Below are 19,737 nucleotides of genomic sequence, written 5' to 3' on the forward strand. Positions count from 1 at the left end.
CATTTTTTTCTTTTTCTTTTTCTTCCCGATCATTCCTTTTTCTGTTCTTTTCAATTCCAATTTCGTTTGTTTCTTGCTTCATCTGTTTTACGCACTTGTTATCTATCATTCCGTCAAAGGAGATTGCTCTTGTATGTTTCATGTTATCGAATGTGAGTCAAAATAGTCTTGTGGAGACGAAGCTGTTAATCTTTGTTGTTTGCAATTCTGATTTAAGGTGTGTTTCTGAAACTATTGATTTTAAGTGTTGAATTATTGATGGATTGCATGATATTCTGCATATTTCAGTACATTTCTGGATTTCCAAAAGATGAGGATCGTTTCGGTGTCAAAAACACGAATTTTAGGTTGTTTCAGTGTGGTTTCGTGACCATACGGGTGGCCACACGGGCGGCTCACACAGCCGTGTGAAATTGTGAATTAGGGTTTTTGGGCAAATTTTGGTACCACATGGCCTGACCACACGGGCATGTGTACCCACACAGGCGTGTGAGATCTCTATACGGTCATGTCTCCTCTGCTATTTATTTTTGGCTTTTTTGTTCAGTGAGTTACACGGGCAGCTCACACGGGCGTGTGTCCCCTCCACACGGGCATGTGTGGCCTTCACATGGGCGTGTAGACCCCCATACGGCCGGGGCACACGACCATGTGGCCCTATTTTGTAGAATTTTTGTTTTGAGTCATAAACTATCTGTTTTATGTTTTTGTGTAATCTGACCCCCGTTCAAGCCTCTCTAAGTGTGTTGGGACTCGATTTAGTTTGGTTCGTGTATATATGTATATGTTTATGGGCTTTAATTTTATTGCTTATTTATATGATGAATAAGTGTGAGTTTATTATTGTTGTCATAACTGAATATTGGAATACAAGTGTAATCAAATCTGAATCTGTTCAAACTGGAAATGTTAATGTCTGCTTCTATAAATTGTCAGCGTAATGTGTGCATTGTTGCATAGCATGAAAATTTTGGGATTTTGTTATGAAGAGAAGGAAGACAGACTTAGCAGTTTTAACTATGATACTTTTGTATAGCAGTTTACAGCACTATCCTATAAGTATAGCAGCTCAGCTATATACAGTTACTCAAGTGGCATAGTTCCATGTTGTGGTGTGTAGGGTGGATGAACCTATTATGGTTTTATGTGGTGTGCATGGTGGACGGGCTTAACATAGCCCTTATGTGGTGTGCTGGATGGGCGAAGTGGTGTTTGGTTGGTGGGGTGGGATTTTGACTTGTGCATTCATTCGCATCTGAATATACGTCTGTTTTTCAGAACATTTTGTTTGGTTGTGTGAACTTTTGGTTATTGGCAATATAGTTAATGTCATGTAATATGTTCTGATTATTGCGTATGATTGGATAATCATTTCTGTGGTTTGATATTGTATTTGACATACCGAATGAGACTTTTGTAAGTGATATTATTATACATATGCTTGTCTGAAGTATTTATTACGTCACTCCGTCTTTTACCATATGTTCATGTTTCGGACTCACACTAAGCTTGTGTAGCTCATCTCTGTAGTGTCTTTCCTTTCAGGTACTTTCCATGTTTTGAAGCTGGACTCAGCATACCAGAGGTCTTAGAAAGATACGATTTGATTTAGTTTAAGTAGAATTTCATAAGTTTTATACGGTTAATTTTAAGTCGGTTTGTAAAATGATTATATAAATTGTGGTACAAGTTTTTATGCTGGACTTTCGTAAGGTGTTATTTGGACTGAACCCTAGAAATTGTGGATTTTCTTTCCGAATGTTTGACGCCGGTTTAATATTATGTCAAACATAATGAATAAAAAGGTTTGCTTGGTTTGAATTAAAGTTTTTTTCCCCCACTTTTGGTGGCCAATGTAACCTCCAGGATTCAGTCTAAACTTCTAGGTCGGGTTTTGGGGCGTTACAGATTATGAATGTTTATAAACCAAAGGTTATTGGATGAATTGGTATAGCTTAGGTTGATTTGTTGTTGCCAAATGTGAGGAAATGTTTGATTGATAGATGAGAATGGTTATAAAATGAAATGTGCATGCTCCCTTTTGGCATGGATTGAATAGATGAAAATATATGTTTGCTAGCTAAATGAGACTTGGATATAATGATAATTATGATTTGGTTGTGTTGTGGTGATTTGGCATGTTTTGGTCTGGTACTATATAGGTTGGAAGTGTGCTTAAGGTACCTTTCTAGTTTAAGTTTTGGTTTGGCGTGAAATGGGACCAAAATGTGGTATATTTGACCCTCTGCTAAAAAGTATCAATACCATAGAATGAAGTATTAGTACTTGACCAAATGAATAATATTTTAAAATGACATAATGGCAATTTGGTATCGATACTTATCTCCAAAGCTATATAACGGTATCGATACGAATTGACTTGTGTTTAAATTTTTGAAAATGGCAGAATGCCAAACAGTATCAATGCATAATTTATTATCAATACTTGTCTATTTTAACTTGATTTTTGAAACATCGAAAATAAATACGATATCGGTACCTGACTTGGGTATAGATATCTATGCCCAAACTTTGATAAATTTACAATTTGGTCCTCATTCATGCTCAGAACAACTTTAGAGCTTTCATAGACTCAATTAAGTCTCAATTTTGTTTTAAATCATATTGAGCATGAAGTTATGAAATGAATTTATGTTTAATTGAATTATTTGATATGATCTGTGTGTATCTACTCCTGTAACAGTGGTAGCATCTTGTAGCTCGGTCCAGCAACTAGACCGAGTGAGGGGTGTTACAAAAAATTAGTGAAAAGGATGGTGTTTCATAAATTGAGATGATGTCACATTGTAAAGCTATAACATTCTAGGGTGATATGACTATTTCTCTTAAGGCCGCAACTTGAATTTCAAGGTTGTAATGACTTGGGGGGTTTAGTTGAGTGCTAAGTAAGAAATTTGCAGTATTCAAACACAATTTTTTTATTTTTACTTTATGAAAGTTGTAACTTAAAGTTGCAATGAAGTTAACCAGTAAGCAAGCTGGGAGAGAAGGCCGCGGCACCAATTTAACAAAATGGGGCGCTTTCAATTTTTCACATACTTTTAATCTCTAGTTTTAAATAATCGTATTTTTTTTAATAATATATCCTTTTCAACTCTTTCTCATTATTTTTATTTTCATTGTCTTCAATTTCCATGATAATTGTAATCGACTCTCATGGGAAAATGTAATCCTACTATGCTATTTGGTAAGACTAAATTTTTGTCTTTTGAAAATTTTGAGAAGTTTAGAAAAAATTATTTTTAGGAAAGATTAGGATATTGAAATAGGAGTTCATTTGACTTGTTGTCACGAGTTGGAAGGAAATGTGATGCAAAAAGTGGGACATTTTGCACAATCAACCACAAATGATTTGCATGGTAGTGGCTCGAGAGTTTTATACCAACATGGATACAAATATAGATGCAATTTGGGTAAAAGGAAAACAAATATTTTTTGATGTAAGATCTTTAAATTCGTTTTTTTCTAATTCTTAATGTTGAACGTAATGATTTGATGTAAGATCTTTAGATTCTATGAGCTTTAGCTAATGATTTGGGTAGATGTAAGTAAGAAGAATGGTTATTTGTATTTCAAATCAATCTTCTTTCTACCAGATATCCAAATCCTCTTTTATTTTGTTTGTTCCAAGATATTACCAACTACAAACATGAATTTTGTCAATTGAAAACGCGTTATAGTTTTATATTATATATGGAATCATAAATTTATTAATGGAAGAAGGATCTCTAATTCAATGATCAAGCTAATAACTATTGGTAAAGAAAAATGTTTATGGTTTCAAGGGCTTACAATAGAGGCTTGCATTAAATAGGGAGTGCAGATACTTAAAGATGAGGAAAAAGTAGCCCTTCAAAGGTTAGTAGGGCATGACTAATGGATGAGTCATTATAAAAAGAAGAGAAATAGAAGACAAATGGAAAGGTTACATGTCTAAAAAGGAAAAGGGCATTGATGATCTCAAAATATGTCACATCATATAATCTTTTGATGGGGATGAAAGTTGATGTTTGCCTAGGACACCCTCTAGACCTAAACATTCTGACAACATTGAAAATGTGATTAGTCTTGAAGTTAGTACTGATGATGAACGATCCTCGATTTTTAATTTTTGAGGAATTGAACTCTTTTTTCTATTTATTTTTTTGGGGGGACTTGTAATAATTAATTAGGATTTTATATATTGTTTTTATATTAGGATTTTATTCTATTCTATTCTATTTTTATTTTATGCTATGCACTTTTTTGTTTTTGTTTGAGTCTTTATAGGTCAACCACGCATTTGGAATTAAGGTTGCCCAATTGAATTGTGGAGGAGTGATTGCCTTTATCTGTGGATTTGAGCTTTCAATTGAGGGAGTTTCTATTTTCCCTATATTTTTAAACATTGACGACTTAGTTAGATTTGGGTGTTGGAGAGGGGGGATTTACAATGTTTGAATTGTTTTCATGTGTAAAAAATAGACCATCGAAAATGACTAAGAATCGAAAAAAGAAGAAGAAGAGCACATAGAAATTTACGTAGAAATCATTTCGGGAAAAAAAACCAGGGGTAGAGGAGAAGATAATTCACTATGTCAAATTTGAATAATACAAGAGGAGAGACGACTACGTCTATTTATAGGTTTGTAAAACCATATTCTAATCAAAGTCAAATAGAAGTAATAAAGTAAGGTTAAAACACCTTATTCTAATCAACATCAAATAGAAGAAGTAAACTTCTATACGTATGCCACTTGTAAATTCCCCTATCTTGCCACTTATATTTTATTTTCATAAGAATTTGGGTTATACAATTCTAACAATCTCCACCTTGACATGAATTCTCAACGAAGAAGTTCTTCATCACAAACTCTCAACAGAAGTTCTCCACCTCTTCCATGAAACCCCTTAAGGGTTTATCTTCAACAATGAACACCAACCAAGTCTAAACAATGCTTAAACTTGGTTATAGGAAGTGACTTAGTCATCATATCTGCAGGATTGTCATGAGTACTAATTTTGCTCATAACAATATCACCCTGAGCAATAATATCACAAACAAAATGATACTGAACATCAATGTGCTTTGTTCTCTCATGATACATTTGGTCATTCGTAAAGAAGATGGCACCCTTGCTGTCACAAAATACTGTACTGATTTGAAGGTCTTCATTAAGTTCACTAAAGAGTCCTTTTAACCAAATAGCTTCTTTATAAGTCTCAGTAATAGTCATGTACTTAGCTTCAGTGGTAGACAAAGTGACATAGTTTGCAAAATGACTCTCCAACTGATTGCACAACCTCTAATTGTAAAAACATAACCTATGAGAGATCTTCTATCAAGGTCTCCAGCAAAATGAGCATCTATATACCCAATGAATCCATTTCTAGTTCTTCCAAATTGTAAGCAAACATCAGTAGTACCTTGTAAGTATCTCAAAATCTACTGAACTGCTTTCTAGTGTTTTTTACCAGGAATCGCCATGTATCTGCTAACTGCACTGACTGCATATGATAAATCTAGACATGAACAAACCATAGCATACATGAGGGATCCCACTACACTAGAATATGGAACATGTAGCATGGACTCAATCTTATCATCTAATTGTGGAGCCAAAGCCGATGAAAGTCTGAAATGGGCTGCTAAAGAAGTACTAACAAGCTTAGCATTTTGCATATTGAACCTGCAAAGAACTTTTTCAATGTACCTTTTTTGACTTACGTACAATTTACTTGCTTTTCTTTCTTTGAGAATCTCCATACCAAGTATCTTCTTTGCTGATCTCAAATCTTTCATCTCAAATTCTTCACTAAGTTGGGCTTTTGACCTTTCTTATCTCTCATTTGTCTTTTACTGCTATCAACATGTCATCAATATAGAGAAGTAGATACACAAAACAACCATCACTATTTTTCTTAAAATGAACACAACTATCAAAGCTACTTTTTTTGACATAATGAAAATTCATAAAGGAATCAAACCTCTTATACCACCGTCTTGGTGACTATTTCAAACCGTAAAGAGACTTTTTCAACAAGCAAACATAGTCCTATTTTTCTGAGGCTATAAATCCCTCTGGTTGTTGTATGTAAATATCCTCTTCAAGTTTTCTATACAGAAATAACGTTTTTACATCTAACTACTCAAGCACCAAATCATGCATGGCCACGATACCAAGTAAAGCTCAAATCGAACTACGCTTTACAACTAGGAAGAACACATCTGTGAAGTCCACACATGGAATTTGAGTGTAACCCTTTGTAACAAGCCTTGCTTTATATCTAATTTCTTCAACTCCTAGAGTCCCTTCTTTCACGAACAACCTTTTTGCCCTTAGGAAGGTTCACAAGATTCCATGTTCTATTTTTGTGGAGTGATTTCATCTCCTCTTGTATGGGAATCATCCACTTTTCTAAGTTTCCATAGCTAACTGCCTCGAAATAAGTAGATGACTCCTAGTTCGCATCTATATCTTCAGCCACATTTAAAGCATAAGCAATTAGACCAGCCTCAGCATACCTCTTTGGAAGTTTAATCTCTTTTCTAATTCTATTTTTGGTGATAAAGTATTGTGGTGAAGAAACAACTCTATTCTGACTTTCTGTATTGGCTTGAGGAATTGACTCTGTTATAGATTCTGTATCAATTTGATGCTTCACTTGCTTTTGTTATTCTTTATTAGAAGAGTCTTTAAGAGATAAGTTAGGTAGCATAGTAGTTTCATAAAAAAACAACAGCTCTGCTAATTTCAACTTTTCTATTTTCAAGACACCATAACTTATATCTTTTTACGCCAGCTTTATAACCAAGAAAAACACATTTAACTAATCTTGGTTCCAATTTTCCATTAACAACATGAGTATACGCAGGACACCCAAAAATTTTTAAATCTGAATAATCATCAGGATTACCAGACCACACATCTTGTGGAGTCTTTTTTCTCAATGGCAGCAGACGAAGATCAATTAATCAAAAAACATATAATAGAGGCCGCTTTGGCCCAAAATGACTTCGATAAGTTGGCATTAAACAACATATATCGAACCTTCTTTATAATCGTTATGTTCATTCGTTCTGCAATGCCGTTTTGCTGAGGAGTATGACGAACTGTCAAGTGTCTCATGGTCCCTTATGACTTACACAGTTCATTAAACTTATCAAAACAGAACTTTAAGCCATTGTCTATGTAGAGGTGTTTTATTTACTTTTTCGTCTGTTTTTCAATCATATTTTTCCAAGACTTAAATGTAGAGAACATATCGCTTTTCTGCTTCAAGAAAAACGCCCAAACTTTTTTGGAAAAATCATCAATAATTGTTAGCATGTAATTAGCTCCACCTCTTGAAAGCACTCTGGATGACTCCCACAGATCAAAATGAATATACTCCAATGTTTCCTTTGTGTTATGGATTCTTCTAATGAATCAAACTCTCTTTTGTTTCCCAAAAAAACGCAGTGCTCACAAAACATCAGTTTGCAAATTCCTTGCCTATTAAGAAGTCCTCTTTTTCTCAATTATGCTATGTCATTCTCACTCATATGCCCTAAACGCATATGCTAAAGTCTAGTAACATCATCATCTACAAAGATGAGGAAGCAACAACTGTATTACCAGTAACAGTAAAACCCTGTAAAACATATAACTTGGCAGTTTTTCTCTGTCTTTTTATTACAACAAGGGAACCTTTGGAAATCTTCAAAACCCCACTTTCAGTTGTGTATTTGTACCCTTTTGAATCAAGAGTACTCAATGAAATCAAATTTCTCTTCAATTCTGGAACATGTCACACCTCACTAAGTTTCCTAACAACTCTATCAAACATCTTAACTTTAATCGTTCCAATACCTGCGACTTTACACGAAGCATTATTTCTCATCAAAACAAAACCTTCAGACACTGTTTCATAAGTTGTAAACTAATCCCGATTAGGACTCATGTGGAAGGTGCAGCCCGAATTAAGGATCCACTCATCGTTCACTTTAGAACTGTTGATAGAAGTGATTAGAAGATCACCATCACTGTAGTATTCTACAACATCAGCTTCACTGGATTTTCCTGGTTGTTTGACCTTTTGATTTGCAGCCCCATTTTGATTTTATTCTGCAGTTTAAAATACTCAGATTTAATGTGCCCCTTCTTCTTACAGAAGTTACACATTTTACCTCTGTTTGAAGATTTCGATCTTCCTTTAGATTTACCATGAGGATTCCATTCTTGTGTCCTTCCATGATCATCATCTGTATTCCGATCTTGTCTCCTACGAACAAAGAGTGATAGAATCATTGCTATACAAAATCGTGTCTCTAAAGGTTGAATAAGATGGGGGTCACGAATAAAGTAGAATCAACCCTCGATCTTTTTTTATCATATTGAACCTCCATGGCCTCAAGATCTAAGAAAATTTCTTTAAATACTGTTAAGTGTTCGTGCACAGAATCACCTTCCTCAAAATGATGAGCATAAAGACGCTGTTTCATATGCAGCTTGCTGGTTTTCGACATACATAGCTGCTCCAACCCCTTCCATAATGCAGTGGCGGTCTTCTCTTTCATCACATCCTGCAAAATTTCATTAAACAAATGCAAATGTAACTGTGTTAATGCCTTTCGATCTTTACGCATTTTCTCTTCCTCTGTCAAAGTCGAAGGCATATTGTCTACCCCTAGCAGGGCATCCTCCAAGTCTATCTATGCAAGAACTACCTGTATCTTTATTTGCCACAACATGAATCTGGTGTTGTGATCAAATAGCGAAATTTCATACTTCAAAGACGCCATTACCGTGATTAAGATAAACAACATGGAAGCTCTGATATCAGTTTGTAAAAAATAGGTCGTCGATAATGGCTAAGAATTGAAAACAGAAGAAGAAGAACACATGGAATTTTACGTAAAAACCCTTTCGGGAAAAAAACCATGGGCAGAGAAAAATATAATCTACTATGTCGAATTCGAATAATACAATAGAAGAGACGACTATGTCTATTTATAGGTTTGTAAAACCATATTCTAATCATAGTCAAATAGAAGTAATACAGTAAGGTTAAAACACCTTATTCTAATCAACATCAAATAGATAAAGTAAACTTCTATACGGATGCCACTTGTAAATCCCCTATCTTACCACTTATATTTTATTTTCACAAGAATTTGGGTCACACAATTCTAACATCATGCATTTTTTGTTCTTTTTTAGAAATTTTGGTCAATTTTTAAAAAAATTATTGTTTAGGTCTTGCATGTACTTAGCTAATTATTTCGTTTGATAACATTGGTTGTGATTGCAAAGGTAATAGCATGTGAATTTATGTGATTAAATATTATTTGAGAAGCATACTATGTGTTGTCCATAGAGTAGTCTTTGATATTCTATAGTTAGATTATATCCACACTTTGGATACTTCACTTTATATTCCCATTGTTACCTCCAAAATAAAATTTTCTATTTTTCTCACGTCTCATGATACGACCTAAATTTGTAATGGGTTGTAAATGAATAATGAACATTAGTGAATATCTTTTGTTATGATGTTTTTAATTCATTATTTTACTATTTTTGAATGTAAGAAGAAGTTCCAAATAACAAGGGATGATCTATGTCTTTTTTTTATTGGATCATTTGAGCCTCTTGAGCTAACCTAACATTTAATTTCCATTCAACCTTTATGTTTAAGCCTATATCCTTTTCCTTGTTTGCCCTTATTATTTGTTTAAATATTCTTCAGCAATCAAGCTTAAAGCACCAACCTTACCCTTGATTGTTTTAGATGCTTGGTGCTTAATGGAATTTTATTATTAATTTGAGCATCAATACAACTAGTTTAGGTGGATACATTATGGTGGAAGAATTGGCTGGAGAGAGAGGATAAAACATATTTTTCTTGTTCTTATTCATGTACTTCATGGTGAAATTTTAAGAAAAAATAAAGAAATGAAAAGTGAAATGAAAAAGCATTTAGAGTGAAAAAATGAAAATTTTAAAAGAAAAGTAATAGTGCTTTTAATTGTCATACTTTTGTCTTTTTTTTCTTCTTTTGTGTATATGATTTATTCTAAGTGATGGAGAGATAAGGGTTGAGTGAAAAAGTAGTGTATTTGAAGAAGAATTTGAATGGACATTAGGGAAGATTGAAAATTAATACCATGTGCTCTATATTAATCCTTAAGTGACTTGAGTTTAGGTTAAGCTAGATGTTATCTTGTTGTTTGAACGATCATACCTTAAGCTAAGCCTCATCATTTAGGACTTAGTGACATTATTACATATTAGAATGGTTTAAAGGAGAAGTGATCAATAATGAACTTATTAATTCATGATATACTTTTGTTTAGTGCTTATTATTTTTCCAAGGCACTGATGAGATTGCACAAAGAAGTAATTTGCACAAAAAAGTACAAAAGTTTTAGTTTTTTTTTATTACTATTTTCTATTTATGTGAATTTTTTTGTGTAGCACCCCAACTCAACTCGGTTGTTGGCTTAAAATGAGATGCCATAGTCATTGTCGAATCAACTACAACTAGCTTCTCATTCGATATCAACACAACATCATACTTTTACCATATTATACCAAACATTCATATTGATTAAAAACAAGTTCAAGTAATTTAAAACACTTTGGAAACATTTTTAATTGAGTTCTAGGTGTTTGGGAATGCTCAGGACCAAGTTTGCGGCTCTAAGAGTCAAAATAGGGGAAGAACCCCTGTTTGACCTAGTTGTATCGGTAAAAGTGGGTACTTGTGCCAATATTACTGGGTCTTACTGTTCATTTTTTTTCTACTAACTTATTTGTACCGATACATCTGACCACTTGATTCGGTACAAGTTTGTCAGGAAACAAAAATGACCCCAAAATTCACCTAATTTGATCGCAAACAATACCAATTCATTTCAACTCATTATGGAACACTGTAAACAAGTTTTAAACACCATTTAAAGCATATTTAATACCTTCAAATACATGACTTCAATCATGGTTACCACATTATTAATTTCATGCTTCAATTTACTTACTTAGCATACAAGTAATACATAAAGCATAGTATAAACATGGCAAATTAGGCATGCATATCATCATGTCCCTAGTGTAACACATATACACACCACCATACATATATGATCATATTCAAATTACTAAAACTGGCATGTCATCAAGCATTTGAGCTCATAGTTTGTTGTTATGGGTTGCTTGTTGCATCTGGGAGTATAGAAATGTTACGCATTGCCCAATACAGGGTTCATATAACTATGTCATGCTTTGTGCACATTATAACCAGCCGATAGTCAGGGGTAATGTATCATTTTGGGACTCCATTTTCGTAAATCGGGTTATAGAGCTCTAATAGAGGCAAATTAAATTTTGGATAAGTTATTTTCATGAATTAGGAGTTATTAAGGTATAGGTAAAAAATTGCGTAAGTGCAAAATTTTGAATTATAGACTGAAATTAATTAAAAAGACTAAAGTAGTAATTACACCACTAATTAAATGTTGATGAACGGTGGTGGGTTGGTTGTCTTAAAATTTATTAACTAAACTACTACTACTACTACTACTACTAATAATAATAATAATAATAACAATAATAATAATAATAATAATGAAAACAAAATGAAAGAACGAGAAAACTTTCATTCTCTTTTTGCATGCAAATTTTCGAAGTATAAAGGGGGAAAAGAGCATGAACGACCATTGAAAATTTTGATGGTTCAAGTTTAAATTGGTTAGTCAATTTAGTCACTTTTCTTGTAATTTTTACGTTTTTGGAATCCCAGTACTATAGATTAGCTGACCTATGTTATAATTTTTAGAATTTTTTTTGAGATTTTATATGTTGCCATTGTTGTTTAGTTAAAACTTTAGAGGTTAATTTGATAGATTTTTAAGTCAGAAGTGAAAAAGGACTAAATAGCAGAGTTAATTATTGATTTTGAGCAATAGGGACCAAATTGTGAAAAATTAGATATTAAGGGGTGGAATTAAAATTTGGGAGCTAAATTTAGCTTAGAGTGGAATTAGTATAAAATTTTGAGGTTAAATGTGGGATTAAATTAGTCTTGGTTTAGGGACTAAATTGAGGATTAAGCAAATGTAGTATAAAAATTTGAAATTTAATGAGAATTGAGTTATGTATTATTAATCTATTTTAGTTATTTTATTCTGTAGCAGACACAATTCCAGAATCCTCAAGTAAGAAGGGGAAAGACAAGGTTGACGTCGAGTAGCCCGGTATATACGGTTTGTGTTTCTATAATCCAAACTAAATCATGAATTATTGCATATTGAATTGTTTTTGTATGGTAAGTATTTAAGGTGAGAACTCTTGTACATTTGGACTAAATTGATTAAATGAAGATTAAAATGACCCAATTATGAATATCGAGAAATGTGGTATTTTAATGACTGTTGAATTGAATATATATATTGAGAAAATGTGGTTGCTATTAAATTGAATATATGTTTATAAGTGATAATCTACATATATGAAATTGAGACATTGGTTGTATTGAAAAGTAAAATGAAACCCTATTAATTGTTTCAGGCTAAGTCAGATATAGATGGCATGTCATAGGATAGGAAGAGTATAGGGATTACTCCGACTTTGAGTCGATGAGGCACTAGGTATCAAATTGCTTCTGTTTAACTGATGAGACACTGGGTGTCAACTTATTATTACGTTAAACGCAATTATTTGCTTCAGATTTATCTGATGAGGCACTGGGTTCCAAACTGGTGTGTTAGTTAGATCTGTGTATCCATCCAAGTTTAAGTCGTGTTAATAAGGAAAATAAATGATAATAATTTATGTGTTTGATACTAAAATGGCAAAGGATGAGAAATAGAAATGAGATGTGAAATGGAATATGAAATAGTAGATTTTGTTAAGAATATTGATGAATTATGAGCAATGAATTCATGAATTGGAAATGGAGATGAATTATGCTATTGTATAAATTGATTTATCAAATGCCTTATGAAATGCTATTTTCATGTATTAGAACTTGCAAGATTAGTTGGATGTGAACAAGGAATAAGTGAATTAGTATTATTGATATGATATATTATATAACATTATTTATTTGCATTTTTACATTTTAAGTATTTATATCCTGTTTTAATGTTCGGATTATAGAAATACCACTGAGTTATACTCAGCGTATGGAGTTTTTTTCCATGCGCAGGTTAGGTACTTTTCATCTTGTTGACGACTCAGCATCCAGCACTGATCTCGAACTCAATAGTGGTGATGTTCTATTTTGTTATGGCATGTACCTATGTGGTCTTTTGGTTGATGATTGTTTTGTTAATGTGATGATATTTTGAATCCCAAGTGTAATGATATTTATATGTTCATATGGTTGAAATTGAAGCTATGTCTTAGTATATTAGTCAAACTTGATGTTTTTCATACTTTTATCTTTAAACTTGGTAGCCTAATTAGCTAGAATATTAGCTCAATTATGACAATTCAGTATGAATGTTTGAATGGTTGATATATTATATTAATGTGTTTGGAAATATAAAATGTTATACCAATGAGGGTACATTGTTTAGGCATTTAAGATGGATGTTTTGGTAAGTTTTGAGCATATTTAACGATGATTTGAAATATGTTAAATGACTGGTAAATGGGTTGCTTAGTGTTCAATTAAACACAATTTGGTAAAATTGCATTTGAAGGTACATTTAGGTACACACGGCCTGAGACAGTCTGTCATACGACCGTGTGACACACACGGCCGGGACACACGGCCATGTGTCTTGTTAATTTAACTACAGGTTTCATACGGTTTGGCACACGGCCTACGACACGGCCATGTGACCCAATTCAGTGAGTTACACGAGTACAGATATAGGCTGGGACATGGCCGTGTATCCCAACATCGAATGCCACATGGCTTGGGGCATGTCAGACGGCCGTGTGATCCCCGTTTCTAAGTTTTTGAAAATTTTCCCTAAACTTTCCAAATTGTTTCAACTTAGCCCCTATTTGATTTCAGACTATTTCTAAGGTCCCCGTAAATTTGTATTAAGGGATGTAAGAGTATTTTTACTCTGATTTTAAATAAAGTAGCAAACTTAAATTAGGTGAAGTAGGTCATTCTACTAATATCATCAATGATAGTAGGCATAGTGTAATTGAATGCACTAATGCGAATAATTGGAATAGTATTGTTGTGAACCCAACTTCTAACTTTCAAAAAAGGATAAATAGTGATAAGAGTATATTTTATGTAAAACAAAGTTTAACATTGCATGGTAGTTCTCATTCTCAGTTGTTCAAGTTAATGAAATGGGAACATCAAATAAGTGTGCCCTGATTTTTGTATAATAATTAATGATAATAGTTAGCTTGCATAATTGCTCATGTTAAAATTAAATGTTCTGATTGTTTAGTAATGCTCCGTGACCCTAATCCGATAACGGAGATGGGTTAGGAGTGTTACATGCACCAAATCGTAACAAGGTACCAAATGGATATTCGCATTTTTAACAAGATTTTTGCTTTTAGTTACATAAGCTAGAAGTTTAAATTGAAAATCAAATGTGATTAAAACGAAAACAACTATAATTTAATTAAGTAGTTATTATTAATTTTAATTTGAATGTTGTTGGCGATATCTAAATGTAACACCCTCTACCCGTATTCCGAGCCTAGAATAGGGTACAAGGTATTACCAAACTTAATATGATCAATCATGTAAACAAAATCAGCCATAATTTTTTTTTTTAAATTAAAAACTTTCATACATATGTTTAACGTCCCTTATATAGGCCTACGGGGCCCAAAACATACATTCAGGATGGTTCGGGACCAAACCGTAAACATATGAAACTTTTGCAACACTTAGAAAATTTTCACACTTTGGAGAGTCACACGCTCGTGTTTTCAACCCGTGTAACTCTCTATTTATAACTTCATCACCCTTGCCAGTCGTACACTTCATATAAATAACAAGAAACGTGTATGGGCTTAATTCTCATTCAATTTCTCATATATATATACACAATTTCACGTTATGTAATCATACAACATATATCAACCATATCTCTGTAATCTAAATATATTTTCATAACAACTTATCTTGATTTCAGACTATTTCATATTTAAGCTTAAATAACCAAAGTATTTGAAATATCATCTTTATGCAAATAATACACATGAGGTATATAATTCTATAATTATGAAAAATACATTTATCAAACATTTTCCATATTCATATATCAATGTCTCATGTCTACATATATCAATAACCGTCATTTTCATGAATTCCGAGTTCAATTTCATAATTATTTGTCTCGTGTTCAATTTATTCCATATCGGGATTTTATTCATTAAAACATTTGAATTATCAATACATATGGACAGTACATTCAAGATGAACAATTATATAATCACAAATGAATTCATTTATCAACCAAGTTCTATACTCGTATTTTATCAACTCGTACTTCCTTGTATCACATAATTCCATGTAACACTTACCAAACTTTGTCAAATTAGTGAACGTCTTACGGAATTGAGTATTTCGTTTTCTCGATGCCATAGTTCAACTATGGTCTTACACATCTTCACATAATGATGCCATAGCCCAGCTATGGTCTTACACATATTCATATATCGATGCCATAGCCCAGCTATGGTCTTACACGAATCACATATCTCACTGATGCCATATCCCAGATATGGTCTTATACAATAGCATATATCACACCGATGCCATATCCCAGATATGGTCTTAAACAGAAATCACTTGTCACTTGTCACTTGTAGCCGGCTACCACTATTCATCGATCGTAGCCGAGCTACCATTTTTCATCGATCGGTAGCCGAGCTACCACTTTTCACCGATCGTAGCCTAACTACCACTTTTCATCGATCGTAGTGAAGCTACCACTTTTCACTTGTCATTTGTCATTGATCGATAAGTGTAGCCAAGCTATCACTTATCACTTTCACTTTTCTTGATCGATAAGTGTAGCCGAAGCTATCACTTATCACTTGTTGCCATGGTCCAACCATGGTCTTTTCCTTCAATTCATCTTGTCACTGAACTGAAATGCTCAATTTGATCATTTATTCAATTTTCATGCTTTTACATTATTCACGATTTTATCATCAATACATATGAAATAACACATCATTAAATTCATAAAATTAACAAATAATCACTAAAATTTAGCCATATAAACTCACAAGTTCAAATTTTGTATTATACCGATAATCATAATTTTATAATAAATATTCCAAATAAAACATTATATCATTTCTAATCCAACACTTATCAATTATAATCGGGCATGTGACCAATTTATACACGAGTCATTCATATATTTTTGTATATTTTCTTCCTCCTCCTCTCCATCCACATCCTTAGTATAAACAACACACTTGTAGGTAACATTATCCATAATTTTCACTATCTACTTATGTGAATATTCAAGTTGTCCATCTGTGTCATAGTCACTAAATTATTTTTATCTTGAGCTACAGAACTCCAAATTAAGAACCATAAATTTTCCTAGAAACTAGACTCATATGTCTTCTTACCATAAAAATTTCATAATTTTTGGTTGGGCCAATTAATACAATTTATTCATTGAAGTCTCCCATGTTCTGCTGTCTGACAGTTCCGACCCTTCTTCACTAAAAATTAATTATCTTCTCGTACAAGATTTGAATGATGTCCTTGTTTGTTTCTATTGAAAATAGACTCATTCATGATTCTAAAAATATAAATTTAAGCCTCTAATTATTTTTATCCAATTTTTTATGATTTTACAAATTCAGAACAGGGGGAACCCGAAATCATTCTGACCTTGTCTCACAAAAGTTATTGTATCTTATGATTTACAATTCTATTGCTTACATAATTTCTTTTATAAGAAACTAGACTCAATAGGATTTAATTTAATATTTTATTCATCCTCTAATTTGATTTCTACAATTTTTGGTGAGTTTTCAAAGTTAAACTACTGTTGCTGCCCAAAACAGTTTTAGTGCAAAATGTTGATTTCCATTTTACCCCAAATTTCAAAATTCATACAATTCAGTCCTTGCTTAATTAACCCCTAAATTAAGATAATTTTCTCAATTAATACTTTTTCTAGACATTATAAGTTATTTCATAACTATTGAAATTCATAAGTTCCACATAAAACTCTAACTTCAAACTCTTTTACAATTAGGTCCCAAACATTCACTTTCTATTCAATTCTTTCAATAAAATCAGAATATAAACAATTTAAAGCTCTAATTCCATGCCAAATCATCATATACTTCCAGATCTCATCCATAACAACTTCAAAAATTAGACATGGAATCAAAAACTAATAAAATAGTAAGTTGGACCCAATTGTACAAGTCCAAAAACATAAAAATGTCAAGGGGAAAGCAAGAATTAAACTTACATGAAGCTAGAGTATGAAAACTAGCTTGAACCCTCCTCCATGGCTGTTTTTCAGCTGATGAATATGAAGAGAAATGAAGAGAATTCTAGATATTCCAATTTAGTCCCATTTTTATTTAGCCAATTTTGTCAATTTTTCAATTTTGCCCTTATTTCACCCATTTCCTGATTTTTCTCAGCTATTGCCACCCAAAATGTCTCCTTTGGGCTTATTTGCACTTTAGGTCCTTCCTCATTTGACAATTGAGCTATTTAATCCTTTTAACAACTTTTACACCCTTTTCAATTTAGTCCTTTTTATTTAATTAACCACCCAAACCTCAAAATTTTCTGACTAAATTTTATTACTACCTCACCAACATTCCATAAATATTTCTAAAAATATTTATGGCTTGATTTATGAAGTCGAGGTCTCGATACCTCATTCTCGACTCAATTTACCTAATTAATTCTTTTAAATCACCAAATTCACTAATTCAAAAATGCTTTTATATTCACATTTGACTCATAGGTATTAATTTATTAAATTTTCAACTCACCCGTCGGATTTAGTGATCTCAAATATCTATTCCCAATATCATTGAAAATTAGGCTGTTACATGTTTAGCCTCATTTCCTACAAAATGGTTGTAACTCTATGATATGATCATATTTTGATGCTTGATGATAATCTATATGTTGAAATTGTTATTATTTTGCTAGTTGTTGGTCGTGCCTCGGCATGCATGCACCGAGGCAGAGTTTCAACATAAAATTATTAGAATTAAAGCGACTTATCAGCTAGTGTGACAGGTCTGCTGTAATATTTGTGTTAAAAATGAACACAGAGTATTTTGAGGATCAAACCCAAGAGAGGTTGGGTGATAAAGTGATCTGCCACAAATTACACTATTATTTACATCCCTTTTTCACATAACTTTAGCTTGTTTAATAATTAAATAAGGTCATTTTAGTATATATCTATGTTTTTATACATTGATTAGTAATATATGTTTTTTAGTAGTTTTTATTATATCTTAGATATCTAAATAAGGTTATGTGGTTATGTAGGTCAAATTGAGACTTAAAGATGCAAATTTGGGCCAAAACTGTTGCCCATGTCGCGACACCAAGACATTGATGTCGTAACACCGGAGATAAAAGCAAAAAAAATCTTGAAATAAAATTGTCTACTTGTCATGACACGCCTCCAACTGTGTCACGACACGTTTCATGTTATGTCACAACACGGGTTCAATGTTGCAACATGGCTTTTGCGCGGCCCAAAAATCCCTATGTATGACAATTGCATTTTTTAGGGCAATTAAGGTCTTTTTCCTAGTCGAACTCTAAGTACTTCAAGGTTATTTTAGGCACTTTAATATTCTGAATTTAGACTATATAAAGGCCATTGTAACCCGATTAAACAAATAGATATAGGGAGACAAATTATTATTTGGCTTTTATTTCATTTTTTTACTTAGTTATTCTTATGTTCACTTAATCAAAAGATCCTATTCCGAAGTGAGACTATCGTGAGTGGAGATTGTTTTAGAATTGCACTTTTACATCGATTAATCCATGGGCATTCTCTTCCCTTATTCTCTTATTTAATCAATAATCAAAGTTAAAGAAAGATACATAAATTCGGTATTTATTCAAGAGTACTTAGTTTCTAGGAAGTGACGCCTCTAGTAGAGGATCTAGATAGGTGAGATTGAGAGGGTATCTTGTTAAGTAAAACTTGTGTCAAACGGTGAGACCGAAAGGGTATCCGTGTGCCTAGGTGAGACCAAGAGGGTATCTTAGATGGTAATCCTTAGTGAAGATGAGACTGAGAGGGTATTCGCAGCTAAGGGTGGTAAGTACTTAACTAAGAGTAACTATTGACTTAATTAATAATTGGGTAACGCAATTGATTCTAGGCTAAGCAGCTCACATAGTCAAAATAAGGAATAAGAGAAATTCGAGTAACTTAACCTAGGGTTAGATTTAGTGTTAGTTTACTTTAATTAGTTTTATTATCTTAAATTAGAATTAACACTACTAATTCATTACTAGATTAGATTAGTAATTATTTCAGAAATTGATTTAATAGTGATTTTCTCCAATCTGCAATCCCTTGGGTACGATACTCGAAATATTTTCCACACTTTAACTATATTAAAATTTGACTTGTTCACTTGTAGAAACTGCACTTAACTCTTATCTTTATATTTTTGCACGAATTTACACTCTCGACGTTCGCACGTCGAGAGGCGATCAAAAGTAAATAACAATGAAAATGCAATCAAATATGAAGTCTAGCTAGCTACTCGTTATGTATCATAGTACTGC

The sequence above is a fragment of the Gossypium arboreum genome, chromosome 3 (genome assembly GCF_025698485.1).
Source record: "Gossypium arboreum isolate Shixiya-1 chromosome 3, ASM2569848v2, whole genome shotgun sequence".
NCBI classification, from domain to species: Eukaryota; Viridiplantae; Streptophyta; class Magnoliopsida; order Malvales; family Malvaceae; genus Gossypium; species Gossypium arboreum.